We start from the raw sequence: 25,037 nt of genomic DNA, 5'->3' as shown, positions 1-25,037 counted from the left end.
ATTTGTTGACAGTGATCATTTAATAATTAGGAAGACACAATGGTGACAATGAGATAAAAGAGGATTGTATTAAGTGAACGAATTTAACTCAAATGAATCAAGGATATCATATGAGGGTAACACACACATGACGAGATCATTGGACAAAGCAATTGGATGAATTGCTTTTGTAAAGAGTATACAATAAGGAGTTTTCAATCATGGTACTTCTTGTGGACTGACTCTATAATTAAGTAAATTGTGAATTATCAGAATGATGCTTCTAGACATAATTGCAATTACTCGAGCCTAATTGTATATATCTGATTGGTCCCTTCGCTAGCTCAACAAAAATTTGATCAGACTGCATTTGAATCAGAAGAAAATTCTACAACTTTTGAAATAATTTAATTTACCTCGATGTATTCGATGTAGGATTAAATTAAGCAATCGTGAGAATTGTTCAACTAGAAAATTTGATTAAAGAATTTTCTTGAAAAATTAATTTAAAAAATCTTAGTGATCTTTGGGAAAATTAATTTTGATCAAGTAAAATTAAATTAATCAAATTAATTAAAATTAAAATGATAATTTTTTAAATTATTTTACAATTTAGACAATTGGCCCAATGGGTAATTGAATTTGAAAATTGGACTTGAGATAAAAAATTGGGCCTGATAACCCAAAATCGAGACCTAAAAATTGGCCCAGATCGAACCGGCAACAACCAAACTAGCTTAAGGTACCGTGAGGGTGTCACACCTACAATGGCACCACTGAACACGATGATGTCGACGACAGCATTCTGGTGGCCAGCGGTTGGTCATTCGGCAGTTGAGTAGTGGAGGAATCACACTCCTACTAGGACTCTATCAGATAATTCGGTTTCAGATTAACTATTCCAAAAGTAATATTATTTTAATATATTTAATATTAAATTTAATTTAATACTTATCTTAATAGTATTTTATTAATTTAATATTAAAGTGATTATCTTAATATTAAATTTAATTTAATATTTATTTTATAGATAAATATTCTATTAATATAATAGATTTAATATTAATTTTAATCTAATATTTATCTTGATAAGTATTATATTAATTTAATATTGAAGTGATTAAGTTTAATCATAGTTGAACTCTCTAAACTCTCCTTGTATAAAGAGAGTCATGGGTCATTATTTTTTACACACTTGAATTTAAGAGAAAGTTGTAGAGAGAAAATTTTCTAAAAAATTATTTTAGAAGATTTTAGAGATATTTTTCTTATTTACAACTTGACCTAGAAGTTTAGAGAAATTACAAATAATCCAGCCGGTAATTTTGTGATTTTTTTATTCAAAGCGAGCCAACACTCAGTATACATAAGCTTGAGGATAGCGGAGAAGACTACTCGGTCAAGGCGTTCATCCTAGACGAATCAAAAAGGTATAATTTTGATTAAGTGCTTATTACATTAGATATCAGAACCAAGTTCTTATTTTTGGAAAAAAAATTAAAACTTTGGTTTTTCCCTTAAACTTATGTTCCGCTGCATTTTTCAAACCTAATTTTCCAACATGTTGTGTCTTTGCGGAAATCCTTGTGGTACAAGTCGTGCCTTATATCTTACGACTTCATTTTTCTCATTTCGTTTTTCGCACAAATACCAATTTATATCCTACCGGCTTTACATCTTTAAGTGTTTGGACTACATGTCCAAAAACCTTACGTTTAGAAAGTGAATTCAATTCTACTTGAATTGTGTCTTTCCATTTTGGCCAATCTTTTCTATTTCTACATACCTCATTAGATTTAGGCTCAGGATCCTCATTTTCTTTTGTTATTTCAATAGCAACATTATAAGCAAAATTGTTGTCGACAACTACATTTTTCCAGTTCCATCTTTTTCTTGAAGTAACATAACTTATCGAGATCTCTTCATTATCACTATTTTCAAGTACTTGAACCTCTTCTGGGCTTTAATATTATTATTAGTTATATCTTTGGCCTCTTTTCGAGCACTTGCCTCCACAATATGACCATCTTGAATATTTTCTCTTTTCCTTTTATGAGGAATTTTATCTTTGGAACCAACTGGTCTTCCATGCTTCAAGCGTGGATTACTTTCTTTTATGCTAACAGTTTTTTCTATTGGGACATCAATTTGTATTTAAGCATTTTCAATTGGTATATGAGATTTTGTAATTCTCTTTATGTCAATAAATGAACCTGTGAGTTTATTTGTAAAATAAATTATCTACTGAGCTTTTGGTTCACATTGCTTTTTATGAGGATCTCAAATAATGATAAATCATTCCAAGTATTTTATTCGTTCAACTTTTTATTCTCTCCCGCTAATGTTCGGAAAACTTTCTCATAATAATTGACAACTTATGTCATAACTAAATCTCTAATTAATATCTCAAAGATTTTTATTAAAAGAAGGAGATTTATATCAATTTACATTCCTAACCTCCTATAAGGGCTCATTCATCTTTGTGTGTTATGGTGGAGCAATTGGAACATATATTACACATCCAAAAATCCTAAGATGGAAAATATTTGGCTTCTGACCAAAAGCCAATTGTAATTGGGAGTATTTATTATAACTTGTTGGCCTAATATGTATAAGTGTTGTTGCATGCAAAATAACATATCCTAAGCTGTAATAGGGAGTTTTGTTCTCATAAGTAATGGCCTAACTATTAATTGGAGGCACTTGATAAACAATTTAGCTAAATTGTTTTGTGTGTGAACATAAGCTACAAGATATTTAATTTTTATCCTAATTGACATACAATAATCATTGTAAACATAGAACATAAACTCACCAGAATTAGCAAAATGAATTGTCTTAATTGCATAATCTTAAATTAATTATTTAAACAAACAAACTCGCAAATGACAGGTTGTAAGTTGATATTACATATGTGATTATTTTCTAGATACGTATACCAGAATCATATAATATCAAAACCATCCACATGGTGGATGAATGGACCATATTCATTTTAGAAATGCAAGACATTTAATATCATAGCTCTTTTGGAGCCTTTTATTACTTTGATATTTATCTAATATAATATTAAATAAGAATAATCTTTTACCTTTAAAGATAGAATATGTTGTAGCAAAATCTACGTGACATGTCTTTCTTCTTGGGTTTAATGAAAGAATAAAAAAATTCATATTTTTATTTAAAAGAAATCATTGCTTAATTAGAAATATTGCAAATAGTCATAGGAAAATATATAAAACTATTTCTTATGAAGAAAATTAAAACATACAAATAAGTTATATCATTAAGACCTTTAAAATTATCATCCTTGTATGCATGGTTAGCTTTAGTATCATAATAAATTTTTATCTTTTTCAAAAATTATCCTCCATTTCATCATTTTGGATAACGAAGTTTATCTCAATATTGTTTCCTTCTATTTTTAATGGATGATTTAATAAATTTTTACTAGATACTTACATAGAAAGTGACATTTTTAGATCTTATGCATGTTTTGAGTTATATATGAGAATGGATGTAATATTATATATTTTATATAATTGTTATTTTTGTCAAGGTTATGGTTCTTAGGAAATAGATCTTGGACTATCATCTCCATGTATGACAATTTTTAAATTCATAGAATTCTTGTGAGTCGAAATGATATAGGACTTAAATATTTTTTTTTTCAAAAGGAGTCCATGATGAGAAGAAGATAGAGCGATGGCATTGAAAAACTATATAATATTTGTTTTTCATTTATTTTCTAGAAATAGAACTATGAAAATATTGATTGACAATTTTATTTTAATTACCCATCTCCTTATATATTTGTTTTATTGTTGTTTATAACATTTATATTATGTAATATTATAATTGTTAAATAAATGTATGGGATGATCCACAGTTGACCGATTAAATATAAGAAGTGTGGTAATGAGAATATGCATATTTAGAATTGGCTCTTAATAAGACTCATCTTCTTTTCCTAGGACTCTACCTAGTGCAGGGTTTGTGTATAATTTTTTGGATTGTGTTTTTTCTTGTATTTGTATCACTTGGGAGTTTATTTGTATTATTTAAATTTTTTTTTTGAATTGATGGAAATATTTAAAGGGTTTGACAAATTATATAATTATTTTAGTTTTTGATTTCTCAATTTATTATATTTCATTTGAATATATTTCTAAATTTATTTGCATAAATACTAAAGTATAATAATTATTTAATATAATTATAATATAAATTTATTTATATTATAATTAAAGGTTGACATCGCAAGTAAAGTGAGGTGTAAAATCTAATTATTATAATTTTAAAATTATATTTGTATTAATTTAAAAACATATTATAATTTAAAATATTATTATTTACAAATTTAAAAATTGGATATATAGATATATTATGTTGCCATATGTGGATTGGATAATTGGGACACAAAACCTTAGAATATATATATATAATATGATATATATGATATACTATTATTATTAAGTGATTAATTTACTTGGGTAATCGTTATATATGATATATGACAAATTACTTGAGTAATTGCTTGAGTGAGATTTTAAATAGGGAGATATGATACGAGTTTAACGGCAACTTTCCCCCTCACCCACTTTGAAATTTTAAATAGGGAGATATCATACATCACTTTTCGTTGTTTGAGAATTTTGTTCAAGTTAATAATAATGATAAACAAAATTTAACTTTTAAAAATTTTCTATTAAACCTTTAAAATTAAGTCGGTGATAAAATCAGTTATTTCATCGATTTTCAGTTTAATCGATTCAATCAATTAATGTGATTTAATTAAATAAATTATTAAAAATTAAAAAAATAAAAAGAAATCAAATTACTTGGTTCAAAGTGCCTAATCAATCAGTTCAATTTATCTAACTAATTTGTGAGTCAATCGATTCAACTCTTTATTCCAAAATGATACTCCAATTGAACAAATTTAACTGACAAATTTAATCAGATTGTAAAATCATTGGAATTACCGTTGAAGTTAAGTAAGTTTCCATGTAAATTTCCTCATCTTTTCAATCTTTCCAAATTTGAAGTTGGTTTCTTTTAAACAAGAAGAAAATGGGGCAGTTGTGAACACCAAAAACATAAAAAGAGTAATGAGAATTAAAAAGAGCAGAAGGCGGCCAATTCCACTCACTTGTCCGTACAAACTTCAATAACCAAATAATAATTTAACACGAAACAGATACAAGATTTGCAAAGATTTTCACATCAAAACAATACAAAGAAACTTGTGAAAGTCCAACAAACATGAGAAAGCAGCTTCATGCTCTTCTGGAAACCTGAAACAGTACATATATGTCAAAGATATACAAATAAATGACAGAAATGCATGGTTATAATTTGTATTTTGTATAGTTGGTGCCAAAAATTGATGCCCCAGTTGTCCTGCAATCCTCAGGTTTCAGTATATGTCACAATTGGCACTTTGATGAAAATGACATATTAAGTGGATTTAAGTCAAACCAAACTTATCATGAAAGATAGGTCACTATACTAGCTAGAAGATCATGGTACTAGAAAATAACAGTAGTAATCCATGAAAATTTATTATGAACAATTAATGCATTGTACCTTAGCAAACACTAGGCATTTGGAGCTTGCACTTTGGAGGCAAATCCAAGGCAAGTTTTGGATCAATCCCCAAAGTACCTAGCCACACCGAATTCTTATAAGAACACAAGCATGTCAAGTCAGCCCCTTTCAGAGCCTTGCAACACTCGGGTGATGGGTCGACCGGGTTCGGCTGTGTCACCGATGGCTTGCACGCCTCAAGTCCCTGATCATTCATGCGACACAAGGTCATTGCCCTTGAGCCCTCAACCATTAATACGACCATTACCATCAGAACAACAAACTTCCCTGCTGCCATGGCTTCAGTACTTTACTACTAAACCAAAGTGATTGGATGAGCTTGTGTTTGTAAAAATTTTGGGGGTGGTTTTATACAGTGATCAAAAGGGTTGTTGATCAATGAATGTTCCATCTCCAGACCAAAAAAAGAATAGTTTAATTAGGGTGGCACCACGAGGTATTATACCCGTGATTGAGAATTGTCAGGACTCGGTGGGTTCGAAGAGTCACGAGAGTTTCTTAGCAAATACAACTGTGTGTTGAAATGTCTCCAAAGGCCAATTAGGTTAATTAGATTTCTATTTTGGGTCGGCTAGATAAGGTTCTACAACTGCCAACCAGAGTTGGGAATATTATGTGATCTGTCATGAGTTTTCTTACCTTCTATTTACATTATATTCACATGGCTTTTGCATCCAAGTTTTAGTTTTTAATGGGATAAAATATGTTATAAATTTATGTCTTTTAGGTTTTTTTATTTTGCTTTTTAATATTTTAAAATTTAAGCTCAGCTGTTAATATTATTAAAATTATTTTGTGAAATTCAAGTACATTACAACTCCTATTTTTTAGTACATTGCTAGTGAGTATTTTTTTTTAATTTCAAATTGTGTTAACAATTAGACTTGAATTTTGAAATCTAAAAATGAGACTAAATTCTTGAAAATATAAATTCTAAATTTGTAAAGAGTATAAGGACCTATGACATATTTTAACCTTTTTAATTAGTGATATGCATGTGTTGGGACATTAGTTGCCTTTGTATTTGAAGTTTCTCCTCATGTTCGAACAACTCCTTAAAATGCAGGTTTAGTCACCATGTTATATCCCTTGTTTAAACAGCTATTTCGATAAACCTTTGAACAATGATCTAGACATGCCTTCAGGATAACTAGGTGCAGTATAAAGTTGGCATTTTTTACTTTGATCTTCATGTGCATTACACTATCAGCAAATCATTCTCATGCTATGTTTTATCCCTTCCTAATTTATGTTGGTTGAATTTGGAAAGGAGGAGGAGTGAGGATTGGCAATCACATTCTCAAAACTCTGATCATTATCCTTATCTTACTTAGAGACCAAACTAGTTGTTAAAATGTTGCTTTTGAGGTTTCTATTTTGGAATCTATTTGGATAGAGGTAAAGTAAATCAAATTTATTTAATTTTTTTTATTTTTTAAAAACACATGTACTTATGTGTTTTTTTTTTAATTTCAAATTAGATTCCATATTTAATTCCACATAGATTAATGGCATGAGAAATAATAACACTTTCATGCTATAATTGGTTAGGAACAATTAAATGTTTTTTAACGGTGTTGACAGAAATGACTGAATCAAGAAAGAAAATCATACTTTTTGTACCAATTTGAGCCAAAAAAAAAAATTAGTACCAATCTAAAAAAATGGTATACTTTAAGAGGTAAGCGATGCTTTAAGCTTTATATTTTATAAAGGTTAAGATATAAACCTCTTTTACTTTTAAAGCTCAATTTAGAACTTATAATCTCCTTTTAAAGTTTTTTTCTTTCTTGAGTGCCATTTTAATACAAAGAGCAAACAAATTATAAGCCCTTAATAAGTGAGATTTTGCAAAATTAAGTTCTTACAAATACAATAAAACATATGTGTGATCTTCAATGAAGCCCAATCAATTGCATATAAGATAATGTTGAGTATGCTTCATATTTCAATCAAATCTGAGAGACAATCTTCCAGTTAAACGTTGTTTGTTTATTTCAGTCGAACTCTGATTGGTTTAGATAATTTTATTATTATTTGACCTACGAATTTAGCCTATAAATAGGCTCTTTTACAACCTTAGAAAATACACCCATTAAATATTAGAACTCATAACACTTCTGGAGAATTTTATGTTTACGTTTTAAGGGTTCTTTGTTTTTGGGTTTCAGGGTGCAGTTTTTATCTCCATCTTTTATACTCTTCGTTCTTTTTCCATTATAGTAAAATTATCTTTGCCCATGATTTTTTGTACTCTTTAGAGAGGTTTTTCCACATTCACGTGTGATCAATTTCTCAATTTCTTCCTATTTTTTACTTGTTCGTTGCTTAATCGAGTCGATCCCCAATAAGTGGTATCATAACTAGTCTAATTTTCGTGGATTAGCCCATTCAGAGATCACAACAACAAGGTTTGACATTGAGAAGTTCAATGGTGTCACAAACTTCAATTTGTGGCAAGTTCGGATGATGGCAATTCTAGTTTAGACCAGCCTGGAAAAGGTCGTTACTGGGAAAAAGCTTGAGAATCTAAATCAGGCAGAATGAGAAGAGCTTGATGAAAAGGCCCTATCTGTAATCCAGTTGTGCCTCGTGTATAGGGTATTGCGGGAGGTATTGATGGAGAAACCTTATACGCCTTGTGGAAAATGTTAGAAACTCTTTATGCAACTAAAACTCTAGCTAACATTTTAGTGTTGAAACGCCTATTTACGTTTCACATGAAAGAAGATGAGCTTTTTAGATATCACATTATTCAATTTATCACTCATTTGAATGATTTAAATAATTTTAAGGTTAAGAATGATGATAAAGATCAGGCTATACTATTATTCTGCTCTTTACCATCTTTATACACTTTCAGGGGAATCCTAATTTATGATAAAGACAAACTCTTCTTTGAGGATGTGAAGGGTCATTTCTTGAGTAAAGACAAACTCGACAATGAGTTTGGTTCAAATAGCAAGGAAGATAGGCAAGCTTCCGTTTTGGTAGCATTAAAGAAGCAAGACAAAAGGTGTTACTAGTGTAAGAAGTTAGGTCACATCAAAGCAAATTGCTATAAACTGCGAAATAAAATGGATGCTAAAAGTAATGAGAAAGATGTAGTTGGTGCTAATTTTGTTGATAAAAGTGATGAGAATTTCTTATTATTGTCAACGAGCAGTAGCTCCAAGCTTACGTTCGAGTGGATCATAGATTCGAGATGTTCTTTCCACATGTGTCCCAACAAAGAATGGTTCTCCGCATACAATTTGGTTGAAGGTGGAGTTGTGTGTATGAGAAATATTCATCTAGTAAGGTAACCGGTATTGGTATTGTTAAAATTAGGATACACAATGGGACGATTAGGACACTCTCAGATGTCAGGTATGTACCTGATTTATGAAAGAATTTCATCTCCTTGAGTATTTTAGATTCGAAAGGTTGCAGAATCAACATCAAGTCGAGTGGTATTACTGTGTCTCTTGGGCCTCTCGGTTTGTTAAAAGGTAAAAGGACTGACAATCTTTATATTTTGGAAGGTTCTACAGTGACCGGTGAAATTGGATGTCCCTCATTCATTACAGAGTTGAAGTCAACTAGTTTGGAACAGAGGCAACTTGATTATAAGAGGGAAAAAGTATTACCGTTTCGTTGAAAAGAGGTTATCTTTTGGATACAGGTTTTGCAAAGTTAGGGCACTATGTTCATGAAAGTCATACCCGGGTTAGTTTTGATTTAGCAATGCACAATTCAAAGGCTAGAAGTCTTCCGGCTTCTAAGCATAGATTCGACTTAGTTAATTCTCTGCATAGTTCAAGATAGGCCCGTGGCGAGATTTGGCAAAGATGACGTTGTGGAAATATGAGTCAAGGTGGAAATTTGTTTAATATGCCTCATAATTCAGTCAAATTTGAGAGATAATCTCTTAGTTAAATTCTGTTTATTTGTTTCAATTGAACTCTGATTAGTCTAGATTATTTTATTATTTGACCTACAAATTAAGCCTATAAATAGGCTCTTTTTACAACATTAAAAAATACACCCATTAAAGATTAGAACTCATGACACTTTTAGAGAATTTTGTGTTTACATTTTGAGGGTTCTTTGTTTTCAGGTTTCGTGGTTTAGCTTTTATCTCTATCTTTTATACTCTTCGTTCTTTTTCCATTATAGAAAAATTATATATGCTCATGGTTTTTTATCCTCATTGGAGAGATTTTTTCACGTTAAATTTGTGTGTTCAACTTCTTAATTTCTTCCACCATTTTTTTTACTTGTTCGTTATTTAACCAAGTCGATCCCCAATAGATAAGAAGAAAAAATGAAAAGCTAAATGATTTTCTTGTTAATTTCTTCCTTGAGTATTTGGATATCACTTGGTTACTTTTAATGTATACTCAAGCTCTATTTATGTCAAAGAAGTTATTTCTAACCTTTTGGAGCTATTAGAGACAAAATAGGAGATGAAGATTTATAGGTTTTTGCAAACCTAAATGAAGAGATCATCTAGACAAAAAAAAAGATAGAAAAGGGATAGATCTTGGAGATTTATCCTTGTGATTATTTCTTTGCTATTTTTCTTATTTAAATTCGTTGTTGTAAAGGGTTAATTTCTAGCTTTGATATTGGGGAAACATCTCTATGGTCAAATTTCATAAAATTAAATTTAAATCAACTCAAAATTCATAAAATTAAATTATGTGTAATTTTTTGTAGGGCGACAAGATTATAAAAGAAAGTTACATTAGCTTAGTTGGGGTAAGTTGTGTGAAGCAAAATCAATAAGAGGTATAGGCTTCCAAGAATAGAAAGTTTTTAATGTTGCCATGCTAGCTAAACAAGGGTGGTAACTACTTTATTAAGAAAATTTACTTGTTTCTAGAATTTTTAGAGTGAAATATTTTCCTTTAAGGCACATTTATGGATGCACAAATGGGTTGAAATCCTTCTCCAATGTGGAGAAGTATCCTGGCTACTAAGCGAGTGTTGGATGAGGGTTTATATTGTGGTGGGTGAATTTTTATATAGGGAGACTGATGGCTCATGAAGACTATGATAAGGAAGATTTAAACATGTTAAAATGAGTCTTGCACAGTGACATTTGTTTTAGAGTTGTTGAATATGCAAAAAGGGAGGTGGAGTGAACAATTTATTCAAAGCATATTTGAACAGGAGGATGCTACTATACTACAGATTCCTTTTACAGGAGGTCATGTGAATGACAGGTTGATATGGCAAGAAAATTTTAGTGGTTTGTACTCGGTAAGGTTAAATATAAGCTTATTTGGAAGTTGCAAGGCTTGGATTATAAGAGGATTGATCTAATGGCAAAAGATGTTTGGAAGGGTTTATTATTAGGATCTAGCTCCCATAATGTAGTTCTTGTTATATGAAATTATAATTTTTTGAATAGATTGGTTCAATAAAATTTCATCATTCACATTAATATCATTTATATTTGTCCTATACGTTTTTTCCATGCAAAGAAAAATGAATAAACAAATATGAACTCACTGGTCACCTAATTTTAAACTAATATTAAGTTGCATTTTGTGGTAAGATCATAATGTGATAAGACAAATTACATTAATAGGTAATCTAAATGGTCCATAGTCTAATTGGAATTGAGCAAATTGATTAAAAAACTATCATGTCATTTATCAAGTCCAAGTGGGAGATACTTAATCTTAGGTATTAGAATGGATAACTCCCAGAAGAGAGAGATATAGATGTAATTGTCTGGATTAACAACACATTGGACAAGACCCAAGTCGCATAAATCCTGAATTCATCTATAGATTTATTCACTTGTGACGTTCATAGTTTGACTTACACCAATCCTGAGTAAGTGACAACTAGGTGTTAGTAATTAATTAGTACATACAGAATATGATTGCTTGTTGTTTTCTAGGTTCATATGGTATGATTATATTTAAATTTCTATATATTTGAATTATGAATATGTATATATTTGGTTGTAATTTGAATTATTTGTGATTTGGTACAGAAGGTGAGACTTTGACTAAATTGTAAAGAAATATATATGTATATTAAATATACTCGGGTGAACTTAATAAATGTTTTGATGCGATTGATATGTAAATAAGGTCTTGTGCACACTGATACGAATTGATTACTGATGATTATCAAAATTCAATATTTGTTGCGAACTCGTAGATACATGTGACGCAAGTTTAGCTCAAACGAGTAACCTTATGCCATTTTAAAGGTTTAGTCCAAACGGGTAACCTTACATGTACATTTTCAGCTTGACCAAGCAATTGAATGTGCCATTAAAGGTTTAGACCAGATGGCTAATCCAACATGACTACATGTTTAGCTTAGACAAGCATTTTGTATACCAAAGATATTTATGACACGGGTTTAATTAGTGGCAGTGCTACAAGCAATTTGATCAGTTCATGAAAGGGAAAAGGTACACAAGAAGTAAATTTGATCATTGCGTGTATTTTTAGAAGCTACAAGAAGGAATTTTCATATACTTGCTCTTATATGTTGACGATATGTTGATAGCATCTAAGAGTAAAGTTGAAATTGAGAGATTAAAGACTCAACTCAACCTTGAGTTTGAGATGAAAGATATAGATGAAGCTAAAAAGATTCTTGGTATGGAAATATGTAGAGATAGAGTTCATGGCAGAGTTTGCTTGTCTCAGAAGCAATATTTGAAAAAAGTACTACAGCGGTTTGGCATGAACGTATAACATCCTGAAATAAGGCCTAGTCGGAACAGTGGTTTCGGGACCACAAATCCGACATTGAAATATTTATTTTATGATTATTATGAGGTCTATAATATGAAAATATGCATGTGTTAAAGTTTCATGAAGAAATTCGATGAGTAAGGTGTCCAATTGGAAAATAAGAACCAAATTGAATAAACTGTAAAACTTGGATTCTAGAAGCAATTTGCTTGAAATTGCTTTAGATTATTAATTAGAAGTCATTAAAGAGAAATTTTCCCAATTTCTAAGTTTTTGGACAAAAATGGGCATGTATGGATAAAATTTTAAAGAAATGGCTAAAGGGCATTTTGGTTAGTTGGCTAATTAATGAAATAAAATCAGAAAATGAAGGAAAAAATCAGCCATTCCTCTCCCACATCTAGCCAAATTTCACAAGCCCTCCATAGCTAGGGTTTTCAACATTTTCAAGCTTAATAGTAAGTGCTCCCAAGCCCCGTTTTTAGTGTTCTTCGTATTTTTAAAATCTCGGTAACTTACTCTCTCCATTTCTACCCATATTTTGAGTTAGGGTTCATGTATGTAAAGTGACCCATGTGTGACATGTTTATTCTTTGATGATTTAGGAGGAATATGAAATTTGGATGTGTGTTAAATATTTTTTTTCTAGGTGATTTTCATGAAAAACCCCTAAAAGGACCTTTTTGCAAAAGTTGTAAAATATGTGGTAGAAATGTGAAATAATGGAAAAATGTGGGCTGCCATAAGAGGAAAGAACATTCAGCTAGGCTTGGGTAATGTAAAAAATTCATGCATTTCATCATACGAGCCTAGGGACTAAATCGTAAATAATATGAAAAGTTAAGGGCAAAACGGTTATTTTGTCTGGGATGAAATTTAGACTCGAAAAGAATAATGTGAGGTATTAATGATTCATTTTTATTGTTATAGACCCGGAGGAACAAATTTCGGAGGTCGATCGAGAAAAACAAAAAGTTTTGGAATAACCGAAACGCGAAACCAAAACAAGTACCAGGTAAGTTCGAATAACTTTAAGTAAACCATTAATATGTCTACTTGCATGTTTTACGAATGTATGATAATTGGTTATAGTGATGGCATGAAAGTCCATGAAATGTGTTAATAAGAATGATATGATAATAAATGTCCCGGTTGAAGTCAAAAAGGGAAATTCGATGGATAAGCCATGGCTTACATGACTTGAGATCCTGCATGTGTTGCAGAAAAGGATTTAGCCCAGACAAGTAATCCGTTGATCTCAAATATAGAAAGGATCTAGCCCAGACGGGTGTTCTTTGAGTGATCGAGCCTCCCGAAGAATATGTGTGCATTGTGGATTTAGCCCAAATGTGTAATCCGATTAGGGTCTGAATTTAGCCTGGACTGGCAATTCAGATCTGAGCTAATTATGGGTGTTTGTTGCTATAAGGGATTTAGCCTAGACTGGTAATCCTGACGTCACCCTATGAGTTTACATTACGGGGGATTTAGTCTGACTGGTAATCCTGCTGTATGATGTGAGGTTCGCGAGAGTGCGTACTTGAGATGATCGCTCTTATGACTTGACAGTAAATGGATAATCCATAGCAATTTTCGAGAAACTCCATGGGATCAACATGAGATAGAAAAATGAAAATGTTGGATGATGAGCTCATCTAAGACAAATTACATGGTGTATTGTTATGGAACTAACTTGTCGGTTTGAGTGCATGTGATAGGGAAATTATTTCATGCTTGTTGGTTTTATTTCCTAATATGGATGCATGCTAATTAATCGGTAAGTTTACTTTCCACTTACTCGGTCTTACTAAGCATGTAAATGCTTACCCCTCTCTTTTCCCTGTCTTACAAAGCTTGTGGACTTGTAAAGATTGGGAGACGATTGGAGAATCAACACACTATCATCTTGTCTAGCTTTGGTATATAGATACTCTTATTTTGTTCAATGGTATGTATAGGGCTTTTGTTATTTTGTTATATGTGTCACTTGATTAGCCAATATGAAGGCTTATAAAAGTATACATATTCACTTGTATTTGGTCAGGGGAATTGGCTCATTTTGGTGTAGGTTATGACCTACCAAATTGTGCATGTTATGTTCCAATGTTTATGTAATGATTAAATATGGTATGCTACAATTAGTCATATATAATATGATCAAATCACATGGGGTGGTTAGTCCACAATTTGGCAATGAGTTAAGATAACGAGTCAAGCTCAATTGAGATACAAGTCACAGAAAACCTTAATATAAATGGGATAACCTAGCACGTATAAAAATCGATGAGATGAGGTTTACATGCAATGAGGCATATTAAGGTCATTTAAGAGTATAATTAGACCATGTTAAGTGTTATTGAAAACTATAAGTGGATATGAATATTAGAAGGTGACCAAAGGCTTGGAAAATAGCCCAATAAGGTCCACACGAGTAGACACACGGGCATGTGTCTAGGCCGTGTGTGACACACGGATAGCCCCATGGGCATGTAGTCCGTCCGTGTGTCCCCTGAACCTAAAAAATTTAAGTCAGAATCATGGTAGTAAACACACGGGCAGAGACAAGGCCGTGTGTATCAACCATGTAGAGGGCACGGCCTAGCACACGAGCGTGTGTCTTGGCCGTGTGCCCCTAAATGCATGCTGACATCATAAACAGAATGCTCGAGTTTTTGGACATGGGCGATCACACGAGCGTGTCTAGGACGTGTGCTTGGTCGTGTGAAAACCCCTATAGGTTCGAAATACGAAAGAAATTCAATTAATTCCACACGGGTAGGGGACATGGGAGTGTCCCAAAGCACACGAACGTGTGAGACATTAACCTAGAAATTTTCTTAAAATTTTCTTAGGTCTTCGGTTTAGTCCCAGACCATTTTCAATATATGTTTTGGGCCTCGTAGGCCCATAATAGGGACACTAAGATGTTGTTTGATTGGGTTCAAATTGGAACGAACTTTTATAAATAGTATTTCCCAAAAATATTCGAGTATGTGTCTGGTAATGCCTCGTGCTTGGTCTCGGTCTCGGGAATCGGTAAGGGGTGTTACATTTAGTGGTATTAGAGCTAAGATTTAGTCGGTTCTAAGACTACCGTAGAGTGTATCAAGTTTAGCTATACATTTCATTATATGAACGTTGATAGTGTGACATCTCCTAACTATTTCATCGTCTTTGAATATAGTAATTGCCTTCCAATCAAGCGTAAGATGAGCCCGAGAGAGCCGAGAGCCATACTCCAGCTTCCGTACAAGAGCTATTTCTAGTAGTAGTAAAAGGCCTATGTTTGAAGGCTGGGAAGAGGCCAAAGTCGCCTTCTTTGATATGATGGATGAATGGTTTGAGGATTATTTGAGGAATCTCCCCAACATGCCACAACCTTCCCTACCCCCTAATCGACTTGATGAGGAAGTGCCACGAGGTATGGCACCTGTAAGAGTTGGTAAAGCCCCGGTCAAAGGAAAACTACATACCACTAGTGGAAGACTGTACCTTCAGTGGTGCCAAAGGAAAACATCACTTGGGAATTTTTCCAAGCGGGGTTTAAGAAGAAATACACCAGTCAAAGATTCCTAGACTCGAAGCGAAAGGAGTTCTTAGAACTCAAACAAGGAGATAAGACTGTAGCTAAATACGAAAGAGAGTTTCTAAGGCTAAGTCAGTATGCGACTGAATGGGTTCAAACAGAGTCAGAAATGTGTAAACGCTTTGAGGAAGGTCTGAATGAAGAAATCAAGTTGTTGATTGGGATTCTTGAGATACGAGAGTTCGCTGCATTAGCTGATCAAGCCAAGAAAATCGAGAAGCTCAATAATGAAAGGAAGCAAGCTAAGAGAGAAGCTCGAGTTGCGAACAAGAGATCCAGCGGTAAGACGCTCTCATTTCCCACAAAGAAATCAAAGAGCCAACGTGAATGCTCCACTTCATCATTAAGATATTCGGGTAGAGCGAGAAGTTCCAAACGGCGTAACTAAAAGTCTTCTTCCCCGATGGTGACTAGTGTAGGGAGTGTCAATGACCAAAAGTCGAAGTGTAAAAGCTGCAATAAATTTCACTTCGAAAAGTACCGAATGAAGAGTGGTGCGTCCTTTAGATGTGGTTCTCTTGACCACTTCCTCAGAGATTGCCCAGAGCGAACTAATAAAGAGATGGAACTAGTCCCGAATTCGAGTACTCCTACTCCACGAGGTAGACCTCTGAGATACTGGAGTGCTAGTGGCAGTCGAGTTGCAGCCAAAGACACTTTGAAATTAGAGGCTCGAGCCTCGACAAGAACGTATGTAATACGCGCTCGAGAAGAAGCCTCTGCTCTTGACGTCATCACGGGTATTTTTTCTCTTTTTAATACTTGTGTTGTTGCCTTAACTGATCCGGGATCGACGCATTCATACATTTTCATGAGATTGGTATTTAGTATGAATATATCCATTGAACCTACAGAATTTATATTAGAGTGTCGAACCCATTAGGCAAGTCAATCTTGGTTGATAAAATCTGTAAAAATTGTCCCTTGATGATTCAGGGTCATTGTTTTCCAGCTAACCTTATGTTATTGCTATTTGATAAGTTTGATGTAATACTTGGCATGGATTGGTTAGCCATGCATGATGTAATTGTAAATTGTGGTAGCAAGTATATTGAATTGAAGTGCCCAAATGGTGAGATTCTACGGGTTGATTCAAGAGAGTTGGATACTCCGCTGATTGTAATTACATCAATAGCTGCTCAAAGATGTATGAGAAAAGGCTACGAATCCTACCTTGCTTTTGTACTGAACACTAAGGAAACGAAGTTGAAGATTGAGTCCATACCAATAGTATATGAATATCCAGACGTGTTCCATGAAGAATTACCCAGACTACCTCCTGATAGAGAGATAGAGTTTGGTATTGAACTAGTGCCAAGAATAGCTCCTATTTCTATTGCTCCGTACAGGATGGCACCAACCGAGCTAAAAGAGTTAAAAGCACAGTTGCAAGAACTAACGGATAAAGGTTTTGCAATGCCTAGCTTTTCGCCTTAGAGTGCTCTCGTATTATTTGTAAAGAAGAAAGATGGTTCAATGAGGCTATGTATAGATTATCGGCAGCTAAATAAGGTAACTATTAAGAATAAGTATCCTTTACCAAGAACCGATGATTTGTTCGACCAGTTGAGGGGAGCCACTATATTCTCTAAGATAGACCTGAGATCCGGTTACTATCAGTTGCGAGTTAAGGAATCGGATGTGCTTAAGACAGCTTTCAGAATGAGGTATGGTCACTATGAATTCCTTGTTATGCCATTTGGGTTAACGAATGTACCGGCTGTATTTATGGACCTTATGAATAGGATATTTCGACCATACTTGGACAAGTTTGTCATCGTGTTCATTAACAATATTTTGATATATTCCAAGGATGAGACAGAGCATACGAAGCACCTGAGAACGGTGTTGCAGACTTTAAGGGAAAAAATTGTATGCTAAGTTTAGCAAGAGTGAATTTTGGCTCCAAGAAGTAGGGTTTTTGGGTCATATGGTTTCGGGTGATAGCATCCGAGTTGATCCAAGTAAGATCTCTGCCATCGTTGAATGGAAACCACCTAAAAATGTAACTGAGGTTAGAAGCTTTTTGGGCTTAGCTAGTTACTACCGAAGATTTGTGAAAGGATTTTCCATAATAGCAATTCCATTGAAGAGGTTGCTACAGAAAGACGTTAAGTTCAAATGGTCAGAAAAGTGTTAGTAGAGTTTCTAAAAGTTGAAGACATTACTGACGGAAGCTCCAGTTCTAGTATTACCTGAGTCAGGAAAAGAGTTTGTGGTCTACAGCGATGCGTCCTTAAATGGACTGGGTTGTGTACTTATGCAAGATGGCAAGGTAATAGCCTATGCTTCGCGGTAGTTGAAACCACATGAGAAGAATTATCCGACGCATGACTTAGAGCTTGCCGTCATTTTTTTTGCCTTAAAAATTTGGAGGCATTATTTATATGGTGAGACTTATCGTATATTCACAGACCACAAGAGTTTGAAGTATTTGATGACTCAAAAAGAATTGAATCTGAGACAGCGGAGATGGTTAGAACTAATTAAAGATTATGAGCTGATCATAGATTATCATCTGGGAAAGGCGAATGTGGTCGCCGATGCGTTAAGTAGAAAATCTTTATTTGCATTGAGGGCCATGAAACTCGATTGGTTTTGTTTGATGATGGTTTGGTTTTGGCAGAACTAAGGGCTAGGCCAACATTTCTTCAGGAGATTTATGATGGTCAGACTAATGATAGTGACTTGCAAGCCAAAAGAACTCAATGTGAGGCAGGTATCGAATCAGATTTTCAGATCAGATCTAATGGACATTTGATGTTCAGAGATAGAGTATGTATATCGAGGAACGATGAAATTATTTGAGAAATCTTGCAAGAGGCACATGATAACCGTTTGTCTATTCATCTTGAAAATACCAAAATGTACAATGATTTAAAGAAAATGTACTGGTGGAACGGCATGAAAAGAGACATCTCTGAATTTGTATCGAAATGCTTGATATGCCAGTAAGTCAAGGCGGACCATCAAGTACCTTCAGGTTTACTACAGCCTGAGATGGTCCCCGAATGGAAGTGGGACAAAATCACTATGTACTTCGTGATCGGATTACCATTGACCCCGAAAAAGAAAGATGTTATATGGGTTATGGTTAATAAGTTGACAAAGTCAACTCATTTTATCCCCGTAAGGACAGATTACTCTGTTAACAAGTTGGCCGACTTGTTACAAGATTCACTTCGAGATTCTGGAAGAAGTTACAAGAAGCCTTGGGTACTAGGTTGAGTTTTAGTACAACTTTTCACCCGCAAACCGATGGTCAGTCTGAGCGGATGATTCAAATTCTTGAAGATATGTTGCGATGTTGCATCCTGAATTTCAAGGTAGCTGGGAAAAATACTTGCCATTGGTAGACTTCGCCTATAACAACAATTTTCAAACGAGTTTGAAGATGGCGCCTTCTGAGGCCTTGTATGGCAGAAAGTGTCGAACTCCATTATATTGGATAGAACTTAAGGAGAGTCAGATTCACGGAGTTGATCTAATCAAAGAAACTTAAGAAAAGGTCAAAGTGATACATGACTGTTTAAAAGAGAAATCGGATAGATAAAAGTCATATGCTGATCTGAAAAGAAAAGAGATTGAGTTCCAAGTCGGAGACAAAGTGTTCTTGAAAGTATCTCCATAGAAAAAGGTATTGAGATTTGGCCGAAAAAGGAAACTGAGTCCACAGTTTATTGGACCATATGAGGTCACTGAAAGAGTTGGACCATTAGCCTATCGCTTGGAAATGCCACCAGAACTGAAAAAGATTCATGATATGTTCCATGTATCTATGTTAAGGCGATATTGATCAGACCCCTCTCATGTAATTTCACCGATGGAGATTGAAATTAGACTGGACACGACCTATGGTGAAGAACCGGTGAAGATTTTGGCTTGTGAGGTTAAACAACTGAGAAATAAAGATATGGCCTTGGTAAAAGTCTTATGGTATCGACATGGTTTGGAAGAGGCTATATGGGAGCCAGAAGAAACCATGAGAAGCTAATATCCGAACCCGTTTACTGGTAAGACTTTCGAGAACGAAAGTCCCTAAGGGGGGAGAAATGTAACATCCCGAAATAGGGCCTAGTCAAAACAGTGGTTTTGAAACCACAAATTCAACATTGAAATATTTATTTTATGATTATTATGAGGTCTAGAATATGGAAATATGCATGTGTTAAAGTTTCATGAAGAAATTCTATGAGTAAAGTGTCCAATTGGAAAATAAGGACCAAATTGAATAAATTAAAAACTTGGATTCTAGAAGCAATTTGCCTGAAATTGATTTAGATTATTAATTAAAAGTCCTTAAAGATCAATTTTCCCAATTTTAAAGTTTATGGACAAAAATAGGCATGTATGGATAAAATTTGAAAGAAATGGCTTAAAGGCATTTTGGTCATTTGGTTAATTAATGAAATAAAATGGGAAAATGAAGGTAAAAATCAGCCATTCTTCTCCCTCATCTAGCCAAATTTCACAAGCCCTCTATAGCTAGGGTTTTCAACATTTTCAAGCTCAATAGTAAGTGCTCTCATGCCCCATTTTTAATGTTCTTCGTATTTTTAAATCCTGGTAACTTATTCTCTCCATTTCTACCCATATTTTGAGCTAGGGTTCATGTATGTAAAGTGACCCATGTGTGACATGTTTATTATTTGATGATTTATGGAGGAATATGAAAGCTGGATGTGTGTTAAACATCTTTTTCTAGGTGATTTTCATGAAAAACCCTAAAATGACCTTTTTGCAAAAGGTGTAAAATATGTGGTAGAAATGTGAAATAATGGAAAATGTGAGCTTTCAAAACAGGAAAGAACATTCAGCTAGGCTTGGGTAATGTAGAAAATTCATGTATTTCATCAAACGAGCCTAGGGACTAAATCTTAAATAATGTGAAAAGTTAAGGACAAAATGGTCATTTTGTCTGGGGGTGAAATTTAGACTCAAAAAGAATAATGTGAGGTATTAATGATTCATTTTTATTGTTATAGAGCTCGAGGAACAAATTCCGGAGGTCGATCAAGGAAAACGAGAAGTTTTGGAACAACCGAAACGCGAAAGCGAACGAGTACCAGGTATGTTTGAATAACTTAAAGTAAACCATTAATATGTCTAATTGCATGATTTACGAATGTATGATAATTGGTTATAGCGATGGCATGAAAGTCCATGAAATGTGTTAATAATAATGGTATGATAATAAATGTCCCGGTTGAAGTCAAAAAGGGAAATTCGATGGATAAACCATGGCTTACATGACTTGAGATCATGCATGTGTTGTAGAAAAGGATTTAGCCCGGACAGATAATTCGTTGATCTCAAATATATAAAGGATCTAGCCCAGACGGGTGTTCTTTGAGTGATCGAGCCTCCCGAAGAATATGTGTGCATTGTGGATTTAGCCCGGACGTGTAATCCGATTAGGGTCTATATTTAGCCTGAACTGGTAATTTAGATCCGAGCTCATTAAAGGTGTTTGTCACTATAAGGGATTTAGCCTAGACTGGTAATCCCGACATCGCCCTATGAGTTTAAATTACCAGGGATTTATCCTGGACTGGTAATCCCACCGTATGATGTGAGGTTGGCGGGAGCGCGTACTTGAGATGATCGCTTTTATGACTTGACGGTAAATGGATAATCCATCGAAATTTCTGAGAAACTCCACGGGATCAACATGAGATAGAAAAATGAAAATGTTGGATGATGATCTCATCTAAGACAAGTTACATGATGTACTGTTATGGAACTAACTTGTCGGTTTGAGTGCATGTGATAGGGAAATTATTTCATGCTTGTTGATTTTATTGCCTAATATGGATGCATGCTAATTAATCGGTAACTTTACTTTCTAGTTACACGGGCTTACTAAGCATGTAAATGCTTACCCCTCTCTTTTTCCTGTCTTACAGAGCTCGTGGACTTGTGAAGATTGGGAGACGATTGGAAAATCAACACACTATCATCTTGTCTAGCTTTGGTATATAGACACTCTTATTTTGTTAATGGCATGTATAGGGCTTTTGTTATTTTGTTATATATGTCACTTGATTAGCCAATATGAAGGCTTATAAAAGTATACATATTCACTTGTGTATGGCCAGGGGAATTGGCTCATTTTGGTGTAGGTTATGACCTACCAAATTGTGCATGTTATGTTCCAATGTTCTTGTGATGATTAAATATGGTATGTTATAATTAGTGATATACAATATGACCAAATCACATGGGGTGGTTAGGCCACAATTTGGCAATGAGTTAAGATAACGAGTCAAGCTCAATTGAGTTACAAGTCATAGAAATCCTTAATATAAATGGGATAACCTAGCATGTATAAAAATCGATGAGATGAGGTTTACATGCAATGAGGCATATTAAGGTCATTTAAGAGTATAATTAGACCATGTTAAGTGTTATTGAAAACTATAAGTGGATATGAATATTAGAGGGTGACCAAAGGCTTGGAAAATAGCCCAATAAGGTCCACACAGATAGACACACGGGTATGTGTTTAGGCTGTGTGTGACACACGGATAGCCCCATGGGCGTGTAGTCCGTCCGTGTGTCCCCTGTAGCTAAACATTTTAAGCCAGAATGCATGATAGTAAACACACGGGTAGAGACACGGTCGTGTGTCTCAACCGTGTGTAGGGTACGGCCTAGCACACGGGTATTTGTCTTGGCCGTGTGCCCCAAAATGCATGCTGACATCATAAATAGAATGCTCGAGTTCTTGGACACGGGCGAGTCTAGGCGGTGTGAGAGGCACGGGTCAGGCACACGGTCGTGTGTTGGGCTGTGTGAAAACCCTGTAGGTTCGAAATAGGAAATAAATTCAATTAATTCCACACGGGTAGGGGCCACGGGTGTGTCCCAAAGCACACGGGCGTGTGCATTGTCTCCACACGAGCGTGTGAGACATTAATCTAGAAATTTTCTTAAAATTTCCTCAGGTCCCCGATTTAGTCTAGGGTCATTTTCAATATATGTTTTGGGCCTCGTAGGCCCATAATAGCGGCACTAAGATGTTGTTTGATTGGGTTCAAATTGCAATGAACTTTTATAAATAGTATTTCCCAAAAATATTTGAGTATGTGTCTGGTAATGCCTCGTGCCTGGTCTCAGTCTCGGGAATGGGTAAGGGGTGTTATAGAATGAGCAGACAACCTGTAAGTACCCGTTGGCTTCTCATTTCAAGCTTTCTGCACAACTATCTCCTTCAATGAAAACGAACAAGAATACATGTTACAAGTTTCATATTCTAATGCAGTAGGTAGCTTGATGTATGCAATGGTGTGTACAAGACCTGACATTTCATAGGCAGTTAGTATAGTGAGCAGGTATATGCATAATCCTGGAAAAGGACATTGGCAAGCTGTGAAATGGATTCTACGATACATTCAGAAGACCATGGATGTTGGATTACTGTTCAAGCAGGATACAACACTTGGTAAAGATGTTATTGGGTACATTGATTCTGACTATGCCGGTGATTTGGATAAACGAAGATCAACCACCGGTTATGTATTTACACTTGCTAGAGGACCAATAAGTTAGAAGTCTACACTGCAATTTACAGTTGCGTTATTGATAAACCGTAATTTATACATGTTTTTATCCCATGCGTAGCACATTTATGGATGGTGTCTCCTTAGATTTGGTGAATTTGATGCTCCTAATTCTTTAATTTCATATTTTATACTTAGATGAGCATAGGAGAGTAAAAAGAGCGAGAAACGGGCCAAAAATAGAGAAACTGGACCCACATGGTAAATCAACACGAATTGGGCTTCCTCACATGGGCATGCCTTACGGCCGTGTCCCTTTGGCCGGATCGAAGCACGACTTACACAGGTAGACTACACGCCCGTGCCTATTCAACAGTCTTTATTATCAGTTTATTCGATTACTTTCGTCTCTCTCTGTCACGTTAAGTAGTTATTTAGTTAGTTAATTTTAGATTAAAACAAATCCCATATATTTTAGGCCAAATAATAGAAAGAAAGTTAATACTAGTACTTTTAGTCCTTGTGGATACGATACTCTGGACTCACTGTAACTAATACTATCATTCGATAGGTGTGCTTGCCTTAGTCATGATCATAGTCTAATTTAGTGGTTCATAAAACGATCATCAAATTTTTGGTGCCGTTGCCGGGAACTAAGATATTAGGAACGCTTAATTTTTATTACTTTAGCCATTTTTTATTTTTATTGCAATTTATTTTTATTTTTTATTTTAATTACTAATTTTTCTTTTGTTTGCTTCTGGCAGGTTCTTGTTGTTTATGACTGGAAGAAACCCATTAGGACCTCTACTTTTTTATATCGAAATTGAAAGCATAGCTCGCAGAAATCGTAGAGAAATAAGGCGAAGTTTACAGTATATAGAGGAAGAGCACGAGGACGATACCAATACTACCAAGGAGATGGCTGAAAATCATAATAATTCGCTACCTCCTGTGGTTGTAGTAATTCCTGTAAATCAGAATCCTGCTCCTCGTACTATGTACAATTTTGAGCTAAAGCCAAATACAATTCAGATGATCCAGCAGTTTATTCAATTCGATGGTTTGCAAGACTACTCATTTGGCCAACTTTCTGGACTATTGCGACACTTTTAAGATCAATGGCATTTTTTACAACGCCATTCGCCTAAGGCTATTTCCCTTCTCGTTAAGAAACAAGGCTAAGAAGTGGTTGAACTCCCTACCGCGAGGTTCAATTACTACTTGGGAACAGATGATCGAGAAGTTTTTACTAAAGTACTATCCACCGGCTAAGACAGACAAATTGAGGAACGATATCTCTTCCTTTGTACAGATGGATTTAGAGACTTTATACGACGCATAGGAGAGGTATAAGGACTTACTAAGAATGCACCCTCACCATAGGTTACCTTTATGGCTAAAGGTTAAAACCTTTCACAATGGTTTGAACCCCTCAACTAGGTAAATAGTCCATGCAGCTGCCGGTGGAACCATAAATAACAAACACTTGAGGAGGCTTATGAGTTTATAGAGGAGATGTCACTGAATAACTACTAGTGGCAAGCCATGAGAACAAAGCTGAAAAAATCAGCTGGTGTTTTCAACCTAGATGCAGTCACCATGCTATCAAACTAGGTAGAACTCTTGAATAAAAAGATTGACGGTCGA

General features: G+C 34.5%; 1 long non-coding RNA gene and 1 other non-coding gene across 2 annotated transcripts; both read right to left on the bottom strand.

Annotated features, from left to right (window-relative positions):
* Positions 1 to 5,061: 5,061 nt before the first annotated feature.
* LOC108482208 (uncharacterized) lies at positions 5,062 to 6,130 on the bottom strand. The gene is made up of 2 exons (XR_001870851.2): positions 5,569 to 6,130; positions 5,062 to 5,276 (listed from the first exon to the last, which is right to left on the bottom strand). It is a non-coding gene; the product is annotated as an uncharacterized LOC108482208 (long non-coding RNA).
* Positions 6,131 to 24,669: 18,539 nt separating this feature from the next.
* On the bottom strand, positions 24,670 to 24,776 carry LOC128296210 (small nucleolar RNA R71). Its single transcript, XR_008286759.1, has one exon. It is a non-coding gene; the product is annotated as a small nucleolar RNA R71 (small nucleolar RNA).
* Positions 24,777 to 25,037: the final 261 nt, after the last annotated feature.

Source organism: Gossypium arboreum, chromosome 7 (genome assembly GCF_025698485.1).
Source record: "Gossypium arboreum isolate Shixiya-1 chromosome 7, ASM2569848v2, whole genome shotgun sequence".
Taxonomy (NCBI): Eukaryota; Viridiplantae; Streptophyta; class Magnoliopsida; order Malvales; family Malvaceae; genus Gossypium; species Gossypium arboreum.
Note: the sequence above shows the minus strand (reverse complement) of the source record. Positions and strands in the feature narration are given on the sequence as shown.